Source organism: Pelodiscus sinensis, chromosome 1, assembly GCF_052426305.1.
Source record: "Pelodiscus sinensis isolate ZL-2025 chromosome 1, ASM5242630v1, whole genome shotgun sequence".
Lineage (NCBI taxonomy): Eukaryota > Metazoa > Chordata > Testudines > Trionychidae > Pelodiscus > Pelodiscus sinensis.
In genome coordinates this window covers 163628121-163640460 of record NC_143052.1, presented here as the reverse complement: position 1 = coordinate 163640460, position 12340 = coordinate 163628121, and positions in this window count along the sequence as shown.

Genomic DNA, 12340 nt, shown 5'->3' with positions numbered 1-12340 from the left:
AACCTAAAAATAACCTCAGTTGTAATAAATTATAGCTGAGACTTCGAGAACATATTCAGATAAAATGTTAAATAGATGCAAATATTAGCATGAAAACCCTTTCAGGCAACTGTTTTAAGTTTTGAAATTGTTTTAAATTTACAAAAAAAATTTAACTGGATTTGTCAAATAAAATTACTGAAGATAGCCAGATATGTTTGAAACTTTCAATCCTTTTATTACTTAATATTAGTATGAAAGTTTGAATGAAAGTAACACTTATGTACATGAACTCTCTATCTTAGCTGTGCAATTCAAGAGTTTCCAATAACACTCACATGGATTAAGCTAACAAACCATGAATAATTGCTGTGATATGCCTATTAAAATTGTAGTATTGCTACTGAAAATATGCATGAATAATGTATAATTATATACTCACCATCAGGGGGCAAAGTGACAAATTCTCTGCTGGACAAGGGCCTTGACTTGATTGAACTGACTTCAAACCTCAAGAAAACCCCAATCACCCTTCACGCAGCTCCCCTCCCCTAACCACCCAATTGCCTTTCACCCAGCTTCCCTCTCCTAACTCCTGGATCACTCACCACCCAGCTCCCCTCCTCCAACTCCCAAATTATCTGCCAATTCCTTGCCCACCACAGCTGAAAAGGCTTCTGCCACCCCCTTTCACTGAACCATGAGATAAGAAGGAAGGTCCTTTCATGGATCAGTAACTGCTTAAAATAATGTTCAACATATTCATAAATGAGCTGGAAAAAGTGGTAAACAGGGAGGTGGCAACATTTACAATTAATACAAAATTACTCAAGATAGTTAAGTGCAAATCAGCCTGTAAAGAGTAACAAAGGAGTATCACAAAACTGGGTGAATGCATAACAAAATGGCAGATGAAATTCAAGCTTCATAAATGCAAAGCAATACACATTGTAAAACCAACTGCATTAGTCCTTTGAATAAAAATTGCCTCTGTGCAGAAACATGGAGACTAACTTTTTCAGAAACTAAATTTTTCTTTACCACATCCAGCAGGTTGCTTTATACAGAGACTATAGCCCCAATCAGGATTCACAGCTCCATTATAATAGACAACCTATATACCTACCTTTTAAAAAATTCTGTTTCCAAAAGCTTTCCCTCTAAAACACTTATTTCTGTTATCATTGTGGTATATATCCACTAACATTAGGCTTTTATGTTCTGGGTATGCTATCGCTCAGGAAAGAGCTTATATGATCATGCCACCAAATTAACCTTTAACACTTCTTCCTAATTTACCTAGTGGCTCTACTTCAAATGCAACTGGATGTGGAACTGGACAATTCTATTTTCTCATTGATAACTCATGTGATACCACTTAAGCTCATTGCACATTTTTTTGTTATTTGAAAGGGCCTCGTGCAGCATTTTCATGTGTATTTTTTCCCAAACATGTCCACAGTCCCAGCTTTGATTCCCCTCCTCCCCTTCTATCTAAAAAGTGCAATATTTAGCTGCACAATCATCTGGCAGGAAAGATGTCAGTTCCAACGTCTCTCTACATTTGTATCTTTAGCCCCTGCTAATTCTTCAGAAGAAAAGTCTGCAATTGAGCAAATTATTCCCCTACTTTTGCAATCTGATTTCACTTTGGGAAGGATTTGGAACTTGGAATTTCCAAAGGACATCCTAGCAGACATTAGACACTAGTAGGACATTACAGAGAGTGGTGGAAAGCATTTAGCTGGCAGGTAAGTAAGCATGACTTAAATGATTTGGATGAGGCTGATTTGAGAGTAGTCTGGATGGGCAGCTTTTATTGACTTTCCTCCACTTCTGTCTTTAAGTTAAACACAAAGCACTAGACAATGTCCCCAGGTGCTCAGATATAATGGTTCTGTCAAAAAGTCACACACATACAATTTTTTTTGTTTCCAGGACCAAGACTGTTCTTTGCTCATGCTCAAAATGGGACACGCTTGCACAGGTATAGATGTTTACTTGCTTTAACTTTATAAACTCATTTGCTATTAAACACATTTTTCCACAATTTATTATAGGACAGGCTATGAGCATTGTCTTTGATGTGAAGTCTAAGGTGCAATAGGGCAGGGATTAGTGACAGGCCGTTTAGGACTGGGAGTAACCTGAATATTGTTGTGATTCCTATCCCTTTTGCTCTAATTCTTGGTGTAAGACACCACTTATCACCTTGCCAGAAATGGATGGCGAGACAGATGGGAATATCCAGGGGGTCTGTCTGGGACTCCATGGTTAGGCTGCAGTGTTTACACTTGATAATTGGTCGGTGAAATCTAAGTGAAGAACTCAGTTTGGGGGTTGTGTCCTGCACTGTAATGGTCTGCCTTGAGGCTGGTACTCACTCTCCTGAATTGCTGCAGGCAACGTGACAGGGACACTGACCCTCCTTTGTGTAAATAACTTGAGATCTATAGGGAAATCCCATTGATCTTGGGGTATTCCAGTTTTGGTAATAGAGCTCCCTGCACTGCCAGAACACTGCCTCCTACAGCTCCTTCAGAGTAGGTTGGAATTAGGTGAGTTCCTCTCCTTTGACATACATTAGTCGGGATTTCTGTTCCTTCCAGGCCACACAGCAGTGGCATTATTTTGCTAGTATAACTGGTCTTAGGGAAAAAACTCTATGTAATAGGGTGCACACATCATAAAAGCCCTTCCCTCTGGCATAACATTTTGCTTCCTATATAGCATCTGCTATCCACAGTGACTGTCATGGTGAAAATCTCTTCCCATTATTCACAGTGCTCCCTCTTCGGGTACGTCTAGTCTACATGCCTCTGGAGATAGAGGCATATAGATTAGACTACCCGGCATAAGAAAATGAAGCGTCGATTTAAATAATCGCCGCTTCATTTAAATTTAAATGGCTGCCGCGCTGAGCCAATCGGCTGTTTGTTGGCTCAGCGCTGTAATGTGGATGCTCCGCAGTTGACATCAAAGGCATTTGTCGACCTCCCAGGTATGCCTTATCCCAGGAGGAGGCATACCTGGGAGGTTGACAAATGCCTTTGATGTCGACCATGGAGCGTCCAGACTACCGTGCTGAGCCGACAAACAGTTGATCGGCTCAGCGCAGCAGCCATTTAAATTTAAATGAAGCAGCGATTATTTAAATCGACGCTTCATTTTCCTATGCCGGGTAGTCTAATCTATATGCCTCTGTCGTCAGAGGCATGTAGTCTAGATGTACCCTTCATGACTCAGTCCTTCAGCAGTATCAGTATATGGTCCACCCCGTGTGAGGTATCAAAGTCCCATCAGACCAGTTGTCAGAATGGCACCTCCCACAGTCTAACCATGATCTACATGCTTCAGGGGGTAGCCGAGTTAGTCTGTACAGGATAAACTTAAAAAACCTTCCTTGCTTCTATTTCTCTGGGCTTCTTCCTATGTTTCCCTTGTGGGGAAAGAGCCCAAGATGACAATTCCTCTATGGTCAACCCTTCTTCCAGGACTAGGACAGGACTAGGATCTCTTTCACACTCTCCAACCTCCTAGCCTCAAACTTCCTCTGTTGGTATCCCCTTCCCAGCTTGACTTCATCAGCAATTAGCATCCATAAGCCCCTAATCTCTCAAAGGAACACTTGTGTAAGTTAATTGGCCTGGGCCACTGTAACCCCTTCAGGGCTGGCATGAGTGGCACCTTATCTCAGTTTTCTAGACTTAGGATGCAGAAATCCATGAGAATCAACTATATATTAACTAATGGTAAAAAAGCAAAAGAAAACCTTCTAACCATGCCCACAGGGGCTGGTGAAAAGGTTTCTTTGCTTTTGTGAAGTGATGAGTCATCCTTAAACGAGAGCTTGATTAAGCCACATGTGGGGAACAGGTCTTCCTGTGTTGGGCTCCAGCCAATCCACAAGGAGCTGGGCTGGTGACTCTTAGAGCCGGTATATAAGCCTCAGGCCCACCAAGGATGTACCGGGTGGGGAAAGGAGGCAGCTGCTCTGAGACCCAGTGATTCTAAAGAGCCTAGTATTCCTGGATGCTGCTGCCACACTGTGACCCTGAGAGCACCCTTCGCTGCCAGAGCGCAATACACTGTGGGTGGCTGTAAGGGCTGGTTGCCCCAGCCCTGCCTCTTCTCCCTGAGGTCCTACCCCTTCCAGGGGAGCAGAGCCCCCTTCCCCCCCAAAACACACACAGTGCACGGGGCTGGGCATGGTTGTCAGCTCCCCTGTTAAGTCTCCCAGGAGCAAAAGCAGCTTGATATCTTTTATTGCTTAGGACTTTTCCCTGCTTGATAGTGATGGCAGATTTCATAGACATTAGCTTGCTCCAGCTCTAGCCTTCCCCTCAGTCCTACCCTTGCTGTTTTCCATCAGGGCCATCCTACACATATGCAGAATATGCAGTTACGTAGGGCACCTGAAAATTTGGGGCACCACTTGGTCTTAATGTTGACCCACCCACCTCTTCTATCCTTGCTCCATGGCTTCACTTCCTCCAGAGAGGATCTAGTTAATTTAAAAATTAAGGAAACGCGCCTAGTCGGGGCCTTCCTTTATGATCAAGCATAAGGAAAGCTTTGAAAATAAGTGGTAAGGCTAGAAATAATAAAGTTGGGAGGGTGCCTGGCTCAAAAAATTGAGCTAAGGGAAGTTTCTAACAAGAAGGCATCTGACCAAGAGGGGGTGACTTCAGGTGGCTTTAAACCAAACCCAGAGAATCCATTTTAAAATTAGCCAACATGACCGCAACCCACACTCTTACATGAAGCCAGCTGCAATGGGTGGTAGGGGGAGAGCTGGACAGCAAGAAGGAATGGAGTGAAGGCCTTGGGGAAGACAATCTGTTGTAAATCTTGTCCAGATTAAGACTGGAAATTAGAGTTAACCACCTCCAGTTAGTTTTGAGCTGAAGTTAGTAATTAGCAATTATATCACTTGTGAAAGGGAATAAAAAGTAAACTCTCAAGGGGTCATTACTAATATCTGCCCAATCATGCTCGAGCCAACCAATATGAGTCTAAGCATCCCTGAATATAGCCCATTTAAATGTCTTAATAGAATGTTTATAAAGGTATAGTTACTGTTTAGATGTAGTAAATTGCTTATTTTAAGCACTTGTGTATGTACCATTTGGCCTTTGGATTTAATAAAGGAACTTATGTTTAAATATTTGATGATTTCTCATGCTGTTCACTTCAGATATTAATTCTAACAAAGCTAGAATTGTTACTGCTTTGCAAACAGGCCATAAATATTTTTAAAACCATCATCAACTTTTAGTGATATATATAATTTAAATTTTTAAGAAGGAACTTTTCAACATCCGTGCCATTATACCTCAGTTCATTACCAGTTCAACAGGTGCCATTTGTCTTTTTCTTCTATGCTACTGCTCAATGTCATTCAAGCAAGACCACAAACCTGCTCAGCGGGAACTGCTCTGACTTAATGTAAACATCAAGAACTAGGGAGAACCATACTGCTGGCAGAGCAAGCCAGCCTTAAATACGTGCCAGGGGTTTAACACTATAGTCACAAAGCAAAACATCCACAATTCAGTAATTGTCCTTGAAACAGAAGGGTGGCTTTGTGTATAACTTGTATCACCTCCAGTACAGATATACATCACTTGTGCCAGCAGGTCAACATCTCTAATGAGGGATGGTGTATGCTCTGGCAGAATAAAATATGTCTGACAGTTTTAGATGCCCAGGTTACAGGAATTGAGAAATATGATGGATTAGAGGGACTAGGTGAATAAAACTGGATTGGGACACAAAGTAACATAAGAACAATAATGTATTGTTAGCTTGTCTCTAGAAAACAGAAAACCAAGGATTGTGGGAAGATAAGTTGTCAGACTTAAATGAAGGATGGAAAGGTACCCAGAATGCTCTTAGTCACTCAGCCCCAACTGAATGGAGTTCTGATAAAATCTCTTATCTTGGGATACAGAACCCCCTGTCTGGAAGTTAGGACAAGCCTGTCAGCTGGGGGTCCTAGAGGGCCAGATCTAATCAGTGTAAATCAGCCTAGCTTCACTGGAATCACCAGCTGAAGATCTGCCTGTTTATATGCATCTTCCTTTCCTTCTGTTCTCCTTGATTTTGGCTCCCAGAAGAGAAAACCCCAAAACCGCAACAGCACCAGCCTCCTACCTTGTGCCATACAGCCTACAGCCACTACATCAGCATCAGCATCCTGGAGTCAGAGAATGGGCTGCTGAGGGGGGAGGGGGAGAAGTGGAGTCACTGCAAGGGAAGGCATCAGAGGTGGTAGTGAGCTAATCCCCAGAACAACCAGAATTTGGCACCTGCAATGACTAGAGCATCCCTTGACACAGAGATGTGCCTTTTGCCATCCCAATGAAAAGTTGCTCAGATTTGGCCAGGTTATAAACATTTGTAAAACCGCAGTTTGCATGAGTTTGCTCGAAATCCTGTGAAAGTTGATAGCTAAAATCCAACTAGCCCAGTCTCACTGAGCATGCTCCATCCCCTTACTGCTCCTAGAACAACATGGGGTCACCCTGATTCTGGGGACAAACCAGTGAATTTGGGAAGATACAAGGTGGAGAAGAAGCCATCTTGGAATTCATCTGTGTTTGCCTTGAAGTGATTTATTAAGAGCAGTTCAAGCAACAAGCTTTTGCCCCTTGAAAGCAGAAACAGATCCGGTTGCTAAGCATTCCAGGAGAGGACTGGAGCCCTTAGGACTGATGGGTCCTGGGACTAGGTTTATATTGGGAGTCACTCTGCAATTAATAGCCATAGCTGGTAAAGGCCAAGGTGGGGCTGTTGTGGTGCAGGCAGGCTGCTGGGGTCAGAGTGCTGAAGTAGGGCAGCAAGGCACTCAGGGAACTATGTGCTTGCAGGCTGGCTGTGGGGGTTTCAGCTGTAAGTCATAGCAGGAGAGCATTCAAGACACCCAAAGTTACCAGAGCAGGCGGTGATCCAACCTCCCACTGATCTGAACTGCACCTCAGAACATGACAGACACTCACAGAAGAGTGATCCGGCCCCTATCCCCTTTTGTTTATATCCTCAAAGCTCAAATGCCTCTCCACTCTCAGAGGTGGCCCTCAGACCTCACAGTGCCAACAGATTCTCAAATGGTCTCCCATTCCTCAGGTATAGACCCCGAACCCAAATACGAACTTTTCTTTGCTGCAACCACCTGTACATTGACCATGAGAAAAACAGACAGTTCCTCCTTTTCTCTTGTTCCTGAAATGTGTATGGAGAATATCAGACCCTTCGTTTCTCCTGCAGACCCAGCCTTCAACAGTACGAAGAGGTTGCCCCACAGAAATCTCCCTAATCACATCTTCATAAAGTGCTAATAGTGCATTGTAAGGGTGGGTCTACACTACAGGGAAGCCTCAAAATTAGTCCAACTCAGGCTTCCCTAATGTGGATGCGCTACCTTGAATTAGAGCCCCAGGAAGCACTGGGGAGTAATAACAGACGTTATTTCAAAATAACAATGTGAGCGTCTACACCGCAATTGCATTATTTTGAAATCATTTTGAAATAACGGGCGGCTTTTTTTTAAAATCTGTAAATCTCCGTCCACAAGGAATAACACTTATTCCAAAACAGCTATTTCAGAATAGTAGTAGAGTGGATGCTCCCCTGCTACTATTTCAAAATAGCTCCTCCTCAGGGCCATTCAAAGTAATTATTCCCCAGTGCTTCCTGGGGCTCTAATTCAAGGTAGCTCATCCACATTAGGGAAGCCTGCCTTGGACTAATTTTGAGGCTTCCCTGTAGTGTAGACGTGATATTTTGAAATAAGCTCTTTTGGGGGAAAAAAATCCCAAATAGCTAAGGGTACGTCTAAACTACATGCCTCCGTCAACGGAGGCATGTAGATTTGTGTATTCGAAAAAGGGAAATGAAGCCGCGATTAAAATAATCGCAGCTTCATTTAAATTTACATGGCTGCTGCGCTGAGCCGACAAACAGCTGATCAGCTGTTTGTCGGTTCCGGGCGCTAGTCTGGATGCTCCCCTGTCGAAATGAAAGCCTTTTATCGACATCCCCTGTAAACCTCATCCTACGAGGAATAAGGGGGATGTCGATAAAAGACTTTCAGGTTGGCGCGGCGCGTCCAGACTAGCGCGCGGAGCCGACAAACAGCTGATCAGCTGTTTGTCGGCTCAGCGCAACAGCCATGTAAATTTAAATGAAGCCGCGATTGTTTTAATCGCGGCTTCATTTCCCTTTGCCTATCTGTCTAATCTACATGCCTCCATCGACGGACCCTAATAGTGCTATGTAGACATACACTAAGAAGCTTGAGTAGTGGTTTTCAACCTATTTACCATAGTGGACTACATATGCAGCTCTCTCTGTGGTAAATGTGCCAAAACTACACAACATATGCACTACCTGTATAGCCATGAGGATGTCACATGGGCTGGAGATACATGCTGATTGGGCTGCAAGTGGTCCATAAGACAAGAGAGATATTCAAAAAAACAAATGTAGATTATTTTGGTGCATGTGTGCTCTTTTTAAATGCTTATGAGTGAATATTCATCAAGTCATAGAATACTAGGACTGGAAGGGACCTCAAGAGGTAATAGAGTCGAGTCCCCTGCCCTCATGGCAGGACCAAATACTGTCTAGATGATCCCTGATAGACATTTATCTAACCTACTCTTAAATATCTCCACAGATGGATATTCCACAACCTCTCTGGGCAATTTATTCCAGTGTTTGACTACCCTGACAGTTAGGAACTTTTTCCTAATGTCCAACCTAAACCTCCCTTGCTGCAGTTTAAGCCCGTTGCTTCTTGTTCTATCCTCAGAGGCCAAGATGAACAAGTTTTCTCCCTCCTCCTAATGACACCCTTTTAGATACCTGAAAATGGCTATTGTGTCCCCCCTCAATCTTCTCTTTTCTAAACTAAACAAACGCAAATATTTCTTATTCTAAGAAACCAAATAAATACATGCCTCAGTTCTATCTGTCCATAAGGTTTATCAGGGAAGATGATGCTCACTTAAATTAAAATGTTGGCCACTTTGAAGATGTAGGGCCCAATTCTCTCCTCACTCCAGTTTTACAATGCATGCTCTATTGCCTTCGCTCCTAGTTTAGAACAGCAAAAACATGACCAGAATCACTCCCATAGCTTTGCACACATGCCCCTTTCTCAGCAGAATCAATTTCTTGTGTCATGCTCTTCTTCAGCAGACAGTTATGCTTTTATACTCTGCTAGGTTCCCAGGATTTATTTTTCTGGGCAATAGCCTGCCCTATAAGTCAGTGAAAATAGGATGGTAAATCTGCTAGAGCATAATAGAGACTTTTTTATGTCACAATAAATGCATTTTGAAAGCAATAAATGATTACATTTCTAAAGTCACGCTGAATAGGGTACAACTCTATAGCTCTTTCTGAAGTGGGATGTTGCCTAGTTAGAGTGAGAAATGGTTACAAAAAAAGGTAAAAGCAATGTTATTTGGGAGGTAAACTCCTGATCAAAAGCATGCACTCAACTTCCATGTGCTTGATTGGAAGCTCTGCATGGATATCTCCAAGTAATATTTTTTGGGATGCTGTGCTGAAAAATGCAACTCAACCACCTAGACTGCTCAGGTAAGTGTCTCTCTGAGACCCTGACCTTTCTGTGTGCTTCGTGTAGAGCACAGAGCATCAATCCTGCTATCTCCCCTCTTGAGAGCCAGTATTTTACCATTGGAGCTAATTCTCCTAGTTGTCAGGCAGCATCCTGTCTCCAGCCCTGCCATGGCTCACTTCTTCAGTGGCTGAGTGGGGTAAGGGGCACTGAATGGCTCAGTCCCCCTGAAAAGAAAGAACAACGACCTGGCGTGTGTCTCCCTCCTCCCTTTGGCAAACTTCCATTAGAGAATGCAAGCATTGATCTTACATCCACTTGCATGCAAAGTAGATCCACCATTTGAGCTGATCCCTCCAATGAGAAGCTGGCCCTGACTCACCCATGTCACACCAGAGGACACCACATCTGCCATGTGGCCTCTTGCTCCTTTCTGAAATACCATGAGCCAGTTCAAAAGCTTGATGTGTGTCACTAATATTGTCAGAGTTGTGGGTTTGGCACCATCTGCGGACCAAGGAGGGTGATTTGGCTTTGCTGTTACAATGAAGGAGACTCACCTCTCTCACCCCAGTTCTGGGTGAGTGTTCTACTGCTTGAGCTAATTCCCCACCTACAACTGGCCAGTCTGGTACCAGGGAAGCAAAGAGCTGACGCCAGGATCTTGAGCAAAATCACACAAATGGGGTGGCAGAAATGCTGCATGTGTTGGGGTCATGCAGCCATCAATAAGAAACAATTTGGAGGCAGCCTGGGTTGGTTACGCCCGGTATGGTAGAAGGGGAGTCACACCATGTCAAAGAACAGAGCTAAAGATTAAAAAATGGTTTGTTTAGAATGGAAAAAAGAAGGCTGAGAAGGGAGATGATAACAGTTTTCAAATACATAAAAGGTTGTTACAAAGAGGAGAGAGGCGGTTTGTTCTTGCAAGGGTATGAAAAGACGTAAGGGGCTTAAATTGCAGGAAGGGAGATTTAAGTTGGACATTAGGAAAAACTTCTGGGGTAGTTAACCACTGGAATAAATGGCCTAGGGAGACTGCAGAATCTCCATCATCATCGCCGATTTTTAAGAGCAAGTTAGACAACATTGGATGCATAGGGGATCAATGACATCTACTCTGGAAGCAGAGCAGTCACGCTGGGTCAAAAAGTGGAAGGGGGCAGGTATTGGAGGCAGCCAGGGTCACTGAGTTGTCAACAAGTGCCAATCTGCAGGCAGAAGGTTCACCTGGATTCACATAAAGGAAGCCTGGAAGTAGCAGGCTCATGCGAGGGATCAATGAAGAACAATTTTGAGGCAGACGCAGTAAATCAGCACCTGACTAGAGTCAAAGGATTCACATGGGGTCACAGAAAGCAAAGCTTGAAGTTATTGGGGTCATGCAGGAGTCATTGAGGAGTGATTTTGAAGCAGCTTGGGTCAATTACTCTTCATATGGGAGGCAGAAGAGGCCATCTGGGGTCAAAGAGAACAAAGCTGAAGTTATTGCGGACATGTAGGAATCAATAAGGAAACATTTGGATGCAGGCAGGGTTTTGTCAGGGACAATGAGTTCTAGTATGAAAGAAGGGTCATATGGCATCTCAAAGAAGAAGGCTGGAGGCACTAGGTTCATGCAGGGGATGATTTGGGGGACAGCTTTGGTCAATTAGTGTCTGTTTGGAGACAGAAAGGAAACAAAGTCATGAGAGCAAAGCTAGAATTACTGGGGTCATGCAGAAGTCAGAGGAAAAACGTTAAGTAAAGCAGCCTTGCTTTGGGGGTCATACGGTACTAATCTGGAGTCAGAAAGGTCACACAAGGGTTACGACGATCTGCCGCTGTTGATCTTCCAGGGTTCGAATAGGTCTAGTGAAGACATGCTAATTTGAACTGAGAGGGGCTCTCTGGTCGATGCTGGTAGTTTTGCTTCCACAATGAGTAAGGGAAGTTGAAGGGAATGTGTTCTCCCTTAGAATTCCTGCTGTGTCTACAAGCTACTTCGACTTCAGCTATGTACCTCAAGTTGCGTATCTTAATTTATCCTTGTCCTGTAGAATACAGACATTGATCCCTTACAGCTCACATGCTAAACAAGCGCTTTGCCAGCTGTGCCACTCCCGTACCTGCAGTAGCAGCAGTGGAGGAAAAAAAAAAAAAAAAAAAAGAAGGATTTGGAGGATACAGTGGATGACAATTGGAACATGAGTCAGCAATGTAATGCACAGGGTTTGACAAGCGGCAGCGAGCCCCGCTCGCCAGCCGCACAGTTTGGCACGCTGCGCATGCGCAGATTGGCATGCTGCGGTGCCGTGCCGGGCTAAAATCTACTCGCCACAGGTGAGTCGATTACCCTAATTGTCAAGCCCTGGTGATGCAGATGCTAAAATGCCTAATAATTTTCCTTCTGGAGTGTACCAACAGGAGTAGTGTATGTGTGACAAGAGCAGTAACTGTTCCACTCCTCCTGGCACCAGCCAAGAGTTGGACAGATGTGGACCAAGTGGAGAGACTTTGAAGAGCACAACAAAAGTGAAAAAAAGTCAGAAAATCTGACTAATGAGGATAGGTTAAAAAAATAGGCCTGTTTAAACTTGAGAAGAGAAGACAGACAGGGAACCTGAAACTAATCTTCAAATCTGTTAAGGGGCTATTATAAAAAGGGTGGTGATCAACTGCTTTCCATGTCCAAAAATGGTAGAAGAAAAATTAATGGGCTTATTTGCAGCGAGTGAGATTTAGGCTAGTTATTAGGAAAATCTTTCCAACTCGAAGGACAACTAAGCCCTG